General features: G+C 44.6%; 1 long non-coding RNA gene across 1 annotated transcript; it reads left to right on the forward strand.

The window, feature by feature from the left end:
* The first annotated feature begins 1,906 nt into the window (after positions 1-1,906).
* LOC142740506 (uncharacterized) lies at positions 1,907-3,440 on the forward strand. The gene is made up of 3 exons (XR_012880742.1): positions 1,907-1,971; positions 2,418-2,549; positions 3,382-3,440. It is a non-coding gene; the product is annotated as an uncharacterized LOC142740506 (long non-coding RNA).
* Positions 3,441-8,593: the final 5,153 nt, after the last annotated feature.

Raw genomic sequence — 8,593 nt, forward strand, 5'->3', positions numbered from 1 at the left:
TTAGATGGGACAGCTGTCAACCCAGACCCTTGAAAATGGGTATACCTAAGGGTCAGTATATTAGAGCTAGGCGCAATTGTACCACCATGGCAGATTTTAAGATGTCGGCCAACAACCTGAGGAGGAGATTTGAACATAAAGGATATCCTAGTGGTGTTTTGAAATCGGCATACCAACATGCCATGGTAGCGGATAGGGAGTCTCTGTTAAATCCGAAGACACCCACACAGATGGATAATGTCATGAGAATAATAGGCACTTATGATGCCGCACACTTTGAGGTGAGACAAATACTTACCTCTTACTGGGATATCCTTAAAGCGGACCCCGACATGGGTGGTCTGGTTGGGGACCGGCCTCAGATCACCTTCAGGAGAGGCCGTAATCTGAAGGATCGACTGGTACACAGTCATCTGGATGTGACTGGTGCCAATACCTGGCTCTCCACCAACGTTACTGGTTCGTACCAATGCGGGAGGTGTAAAGCTTGTACTTCTGTGTTGAAAAGCAAAACCTTTAAGAGCACAGTTACAGGAGCTCTGTTTTATAACAGGTCTTTCATCAACTGCCTTACTAAGGGGGTGGTATACCTCATCACTTGTCATTGTGGAATGCAGTACGTTGGCAAAACTAAAAGGGAGTTTAGACGCAGAATCCGGGACCACATGTGTGATATCAAGAATAAAGCTGATACTTCTGTATCTAGGCATGTGTGGGACTGTCATCTGGGAGACTCTTCTGCCATTAAATTCCAAGGGATGGAATATATTAAGCTGCCTATCAGGGGAGGAGATTGGGATAGACGTATTCTGCAGAAGGAGGCCCAGTGGATTTTCAGGATGCAAACCATCAAACCACTGGGCCTTAATGAGTCTATTTCCTATCTTCCTTTCCTGTAAATATTCCAGGTTTATTTAGTTCATCTGTCCTATCCTGTAGCTCCTGACATTTATTTATATTTAGTCCTTATCTATACTTAGTCTCTATCTCTGTGTATCGTCTAGTGTACTGTGACAGTATCCTCCATTTCACTATTACTCCTCTGATGCGATTGCTACCTTTGCTGCATTATCTCATTGTAGCCTTGGCCGTTTAATAGCTCCCTCGATCGCCCTGTCATTGCATGGCGTTTATTTTCTTTTTGCTATCGGCGATGTATGCTTGGCCGCCTGTAGCTCCCCCTTGTTACTAACGATGCGTTCTGCATCTGTTCCATTGGCTGCGTAGTTACCAGGGAGCCGACCTGTGGGTGGGCGTCGCTGGTTGACGTCTTACTCTCCCATTGGTTCGGCCCGGCGTTACTCAATGCCTGGGAGGCGGGGCCTGGGCTTTAAAGCTTCCTAGTTTCCTCGGCGCGCGCTAGACCCGCTATCAGTGTCTCGTATGCGCCGCTATACAATTTGAACAGCTGAATATCAGCTGACCGGCACTTCGTGAATAAATCCGAGAATTATCAGGCAACTCGTACCCCTGAGGACGCTCCCCTAATGTGGTGCAGAAACGCGTTGGGAAGTGTGCCTGTGAATCTGTGGCAATCAGACTTTACTAATATTTGCCAGCACATTTAAAGAGGGGCTGTGGGAAATTTACATCTGACTTTTCAGGCACTTGTCAATGAGCGCATGCTGATTGTCTATCTCACACACTCTTTACTGTGCGTTCCTGATCTGGTTGCCAACGCCTGTACTTGGATCTTTTGGCACTCTGTTCCCTACTATATTTTAATAATAAATTATCAATAAATAATAATTTTAAACTTTTATACAGGCAGAACATTTGTATTCTAACAATTTAAACGTATACCTATACATCACCTATTTTGGACTTATCCTTCATTGTTGAGTGGTCTATACTGAGCACACGTCTGTCTGGAGAAATAAAACGACACAATTATTGTTTTTTCCAGAACACCTTAAGATCGGCTGCCTGCTGCCAGGGGGACTCTCTGAAGCAATATTTCATCTATGCAAGGTGCGTCTCTTATTAGTTACTATATGCAGTATCCACCAATACCCTCCACAGTTAGAATGACACTTTTTGTATGTCCTGGGTCAGAATGCCCCTTTTGTATGGCCCCACAGTAATGAAGCCCCCTTTTCTAAGCCCCGACTCAGTCCTTTTATCCCCCATATTAATAGTGCCCCCTTTGCTCCTATAAAATAAAAAATTATACTCACCTAATAGACGACCAACCGGGTCAGACATTTCGCTTCCTCCCTGTGCCGTTATTGTTTGTCCAATTTCAGGGGCGTATGGAGCCCCAGAGCTGTGGGCCACCCCAAATCCCTGGACCCCAGCCGGTCATCCTATTTACCCCTTTGGTAATTTTACACTGGTTGGGGACTGGACTCTGTTCTAGATAGAAATGTTGCCATTGATTGAGATTTGTCCTAATACATTGTCTTTCTTTCTCCTAGAATTAATTCCTCATAAGAGTTAATGATAACCACACGTCCCAGGAGGGCAGATCAAAGATTAAGCAGAGCCCTCCACCTCACATCACATAACGTTCTACATTCAGTCGGATGTATTCAGTAGGAGAGTCCAAGGTCAGTGTATTTTATTAACTGCATCTCTAAATGATCACATAGTGTGTATTACTGGTCAATACTGAAGAGGGCACTACCACCATAGATGGCCTGGGCACCCTCAACTTACACTGCCGATCCGGCATTTAGGGCCCAAACCTATAATATAAAAAAACAGAAAGATACAATCCCTAGTTTATTGACTGGGTGATGTTATTTGGGCACTGTATGATTAAATTATTTGGACACTACATGGTGCATCATAAGGGGGAGGACGTCACAGATACTGCACATGTCACCAATAAACCTAAGGCCGGCCCTGGATGTGACACAATAGCTGCCACGTGACATGCCATCCACACGGACATGACCGCTGTGGCCTAGCAACTAAAGACAACAGAACCACCAGCGCAGGAGCCACAGGGAATTTAAAAAATGAGTAGGGACAATTTGTTATTTTTAGCCATATGCGGCTTAGACTAAGGTTTATGAAACTGTCAGAGAACCCCTTTAATAATTATTTTGTCTGTTGAATCCAGAAATCCAATTTACCATTTTCTACTCTCTCTACTCCAGTCCAAAAGACTCCACAAAAGACAAATTAGAAGTTTTCCATTAAGGATAAGATTATATAGAAGAATAACAATAAGCTCCTGGTCCCTGATACAAAATCTATACCAGGGTCCTCCAACTATTATGTGCCATTATACTGCTGGTGTTATTTGTGTGGCAGAGGGGCATTGGACTCGCCCTGTGATAGAAAATGAAATGTGTGAAAGTAAATATATTATTATTCATTATAGATATGGGGTTATTTTATGTATGTGCATTAAACCCATTATGTATTTTACAGACATTTATAACATCTGAATATGTGGCACCAGTGACAGCCGACATGCTAGAAGATCCACTGTATATATGTAAGTATTATAGCAAATAACAACCTATAGAAATTCTATAATGTGATGTCATCCAGAGTGTTCCTATAGAGACACATGACAAGACTGTGGGAACAATCTCCCTGATGTTTTCAATAGGCTGAACATATATTTGTTGATATGATGAACCATACTAAGCACACGTCATAATATCTTCACAGTTTATACTTTTTGTTCCAGAGATCGGCTGCCTACTGCCAGGGGGACTCTCTGAAGTAATATTTCATCTATATGCGGTATGTCTATCATTAGTTACTATATACAGTATCCACCAGTAGCTCTGTACATTGAAAAAGTAATGAGCGGGCAAAATGCCAAGAAAGGCGTAGCAGTGGGGAACCTTGGATAGTTGGTAGGAATAGGCATAATGTAAGTTAGGGGTATCTTTGTCCAAAATGCTGGCCACATGGCTCGGTTTGGGAGTGAACGTAGGTGTAAGGTAATTGGGTGAGGGAGTGTAGGGGGGGATTTTAGACAGCTTTGGTCTGCCAAGAACATTTGCGATGTGTCAAGGCCTGCATGCAATAGGCAAGGACTTAAGTGAGTTTCATTACACAGTCATAATCTGCAGGCATAGGTGATAATGGACACTGGCAGAATGTTTTTATATTTACAGCACTCAAGCGGAAAGCAATGGAAGGTGCCAGGTTATTGCCACGTATAGAGCCCCCACAAGTCATGCAGCACAAGGACCTGGACTTGGGGTGTACTGGATTGTTTGGAGCAAATGGCATCAAGGAAGCAAGGCAGGTATCCTCAATGGTATCATTCTAGCAAAAATTTAAGGGAACATGGCACGATGATGGGCCAAGTGCCAGGATCCTTGCGCAGGGATCCAGGGTCGATGAAGGCAGCAATATCCCAGTAGGGCCTCATAATCTCAACATGGGAGAGGGACACCTTGGGGTTGCCAAAATGTTTAGAACACGGGGTACTGGCACAATGTTTGGAATTACAGGAGCAGCGCATCTGGATGTAAAGAGAAGCAGAAGAAGGCAACAGTAGCTGGTTGAGTCTGATTCTGATCTGTCAGATGATAATAAGTGGTCTGATGTTGGGGATAGATGGGCTAATGGGCAAGACGTTTAAGATGCTGAAAAAAATGTTTACGCAGGATAAAGTAAAAAGGTAAAAGCGAGGAGGCGTGATACCGAAAGCCAATCCTTTACTGGAAAGAGGGGGTAAAGTTTGGGGCCAGGAAACATGTTTGTTGATTTCTACCTACACACACTTGTGCCAGGAACTGTTGGGAAACATAAGGGAGGAAAGGCTTGTTTAGTTTTTGTGATGTCTATGGAAGATTTTGTTTAGTATTGCAGTGTTATGGTGGTGGAGCAAGGACCCCCTTATTGATCAGGTGCCAATAAAAAGGGATGGTGCCTGTGAAGCAGGCTGGTAAGTATAAAAAAAATACATCTGTCGCATCTAAAAGAGGCATCAGTAAACGATGAAATAGACAAGGAGTTGAGTGAGTTGCATCATTAAAGCAGAATCTGCAGGCACGGATGACAATGGATACTTGTGCAGCAACCACGAGGAAGAGCTTCCCAGGAGGATGGGAGCAGTAGTGAAGTGCACGGTGTATGGCCTGAGGTATCTGTAGGAATCTCTACCTCTCCTCCCTCGCTCCTTCTCGGGCTGGCACAGTGACAGGGGGGCTGCACTATGGATGATGGTGGTGATAGTCTTTTCCCCCGTAGCAACTCCCGTGATGGTGGTAGTAGTATGTGTGCGCCTGGCAAGGTGGTATGTGGGGTGCCCTTGATGTTATGCAGTGCAGGGACCAGACGACACAGGGGATTTGAATAACTCACGTTTACTGAAGAACTTTATACAGTCTTCCAAAATGGAGGCACGTTATCTTCTGTCCACTTCAGCAGTTGAGGGGAAGAAGGGACCAGTGGGTGACCAATGAGGGTTTCAATTGTCCAGCTATATCTAGAAATCATTCACTTTTCCAGCAGCGTGTGTAATAAATGAACTCACTTTTCTCAGTGATGAGGGTTGTAGTTGAGTGACTTGATAGACACTTCTTATATTAATTGTGGCGTGCGGCAGAACCAGTAACAGCGCCAGCAGGAGTTCTGAGGCCCAATATTATATAGACTTCTCCTCAGAAACAGACAGACAGCTTTTCAGCTAAATAATACTTGCTGTGGTGATGATAGAGATGATATGCTGGTTACAATCTCCTTACTGTTCCTCCTCTTGCATTGGGCTGCAGGTGCTGAGACCTGTTGCCAGTTGAAAGGATTGTATTAATCTGCTGTGTCAGAGCAGCTAGCAGACATGTCTGTCTCCTCACAGACACGACCCGACTCCTCTGTGCAGACTGTGAGACAGCGTCAGAGTGAGGCTCTCGGGCTGTAGCCAGGCTCCACCCCCTTTTCAAACAATGCTAGATGTACAATGCACCCTCTAGTGGCTCCCCACTGATACCTTCATCCTTCTCTTCAGCTGGTGAACAGCACACTGTGTGAAAAATAATAAAGACATGTAAAACACATACAATGCATGACATACAAATAACAGGGAACCAGAAGGGTATCTTCTGGGATGCTGCATACTCCCGGACTTAAGACAAGACGTCCTCGTCGTTTTCTTGGATATGAACAGCCTAAAAGATGTAAAAAGGGTTAACATGAAATGCAAACATCTTAATAACATTGTATTCCTGTATTCTTGACTCTCGAAGGGGGAATAGGGGCGAAGATTTCTTCTGTAACAGTTGGAAGATGAGGGGCAGAAGTCTCAAGTCAAGATGAGCGGCAGTGTCCAACAGTTTATGGCACTTAGGATATGAGGGGCTCTGGTACGTCAGAGTCTATGGGGATATTCCCTCTTGAACGTAACAAGGGTTGGTAGGCTTCGGCCTAACTTGGATAGGAATAAATGAAGAAGGGGCTCTAGAACATAAGAGTCTTTCTTGTTCCCTACTTGCAATTATATTCAATCCCTAAAGCGAACTGGTTTCACTCCTTTAGTGGTTCTCTCTGATCTCCTGACAGGTTCAGGTACAACAACAGCAGGTACATGATGTGATCTGTCCTCTGTGTGAGTTGTAGACACTGTAGGTGTAGGATCAGGTGCAAGGAATGACAAAATTGGGGTAAACCACCAACTCAGTGGGTTCTTTATGTCCAAGTGTTGCTCTTGAGTTGAGGACTCAGTAGTTGTTGCTTCAATAGCTTCAGTTACTTCTGGTAGATCAATTGCAACTGGTTCTTCAATTGATATTTCCTGTTCAATGGTAGGCAACTGTTGATCTTGTAGGCACAGTTTAAGCCTGTTACGGTGGACAATTTGCGGTTGTTTACCATCTCTTTGGATCTCATAGATATCTGTTCCTTGGTATGGGACAGCCTTGATGGTATAAGGGATTCTTTCCCACTTAGTGTCCAATTTGCTGGTTCTTTGAAAGTTTTTCAACCAGACAAGGTCTCCAACTTGAAAGGGTTTAGCATTAGCATGTTGGTCATAATCATGTTGTTGCTTCTTTCTCGCTTCTTCCATCCTAGCTTCAACAATTTCATTTGCATCAGCCATGCGTCTTTGGTGTTCACTCACCCACTCTGTGGTTGGTAGAGGGTTCAAGTCATCTGGAACGGACACATTCAATGAAATGTCTGAAGGCAGCTTTCCTTGTCTTCCGAACAATAGGAAGTATGGGGTGTAACCTGTGGAGGCTTGCATAGTGTTGTTATAGATGTACACCAACTCAGGCAAATAATTTGGCCAGACAGCTCTCTGATGAGGCGGTAAAGTTCTGAGCATCTCAATCAGAATCTGGTTCATCTTCTCACACAACCCATTTCCTTGGGGATGGTAAGCGGTTGTTCTTAGTTTCTTACAGTTGTACAGCTGACAAAGTTCCTGAAATAGTTGGGATTCAAATGCAGAACCTCTATCTGTCAAGATCTTCTCAGGACAGCCATAGGGTAGAAGGAAAGTTTTTAGGAAGACTGCAGCGGTGGTCTTTGCTGTCAAGTCCTTTACTGGTACTGCGACTGTGAATTTGGTGTAATGGTCGATGATGGTCATGGCATAGGTGTATCCTGTTCTACTTGGCTCCATTTTCACATGGTCGATGGCCACGATCTCCAGCGGTCGATGACTCACGATAGGATGCAGAGGGGCCTTTTGGTTTGGCTTCTCTCCTCTTGCTAAGGCACAAGCAGTACATTCTTGACACCATTTCTCGACATCACCTCTAATTCCGATCCAATAGAATCTTCTGCGAATTGTAGCTTCTGTCTTTTGAACTCCAAAGTGTCCAGACTTGTTGTGGTATGCCTCAAGGACAACTTTGGCATCTCTCCTTGGGATGACAATTTGGTGCAGCCGATTACTGGTGATGGGATCCAGCACTCTCCTCAGCAGCAGACCATTCTCTTCAAAGAGACGTTTCCTTTGTCTCCAAAGGCGAAGTAGTTCTGGGTCTGTGTTGCCTCGGCGGATTCTAATGGGTATTTTTTTGGTATCCAGGTAGTCTAGGATATCTCCAATCACTCTGCTCTCAGCTTGCAACAGGGCCCATTGTTCTTGTTCTGGTGACTGCTTCTTGGCCTGTTGGGAAGAACAATGTACCTGGGTTTTGTTGTTGATAGCATCAGGATCTGCAAAGCGGTTGTAGAATGCAGGCATCTCTACTTCCTCTTTGTGGTTGTCATCATCAGGATTCTCCGGGTCTTCTCCTGTAGGCAGGCGGGACAAGGCATCCGCATTGATGTTGGACTTGCCTGTTCTGTATTTGACCACGAAGTTGTAATTTGCTAATCGTGAAGCCCATCTCTGTTCTAAGGCTCCCAGCCTTGCGGTGTTCAGGTGTGCTAGCGGGTTGTTATCTGTGAAGACAGTGAAGGAAGAAGCGGCAAGGTAGTCCTTAAACTTCTCTGTGACGGCCCAGACCAATGCAAGGAACTCCAGCTTGAAGGAACTATAGTTCTGATCGTTTCTTTCAGCTCCTTTGAGTGCTCTACTTGCATAGGCGATCACTCTTTCTTTGTCTCCTTGTTGTTGGGCTAGCACTGCACCAAGTCCTTGGTTGCTTGCATCTGTGTAAAGATGGAAGGGCAGGCTGTAATCTGGGTAGCCCAGAATGGGTGGTTCAGTCAATAATCTTTTTAG

Source organism: Rhinoderma darwinii, chromosome 2 (assembly GCF_050947455.1).
Source record: "Rhinoderma darwinii isolate aRhiDar2 chromosome 2, aRhiDar2.hap1, whole genome shotgun sequence".
Taxonomy (NCBI): Eukaryota; Metazoa; Chordata; class Amphibia; order Anura; family Rhinodermatidae; genus Rhinoderma; species Rhinoderma darwinii.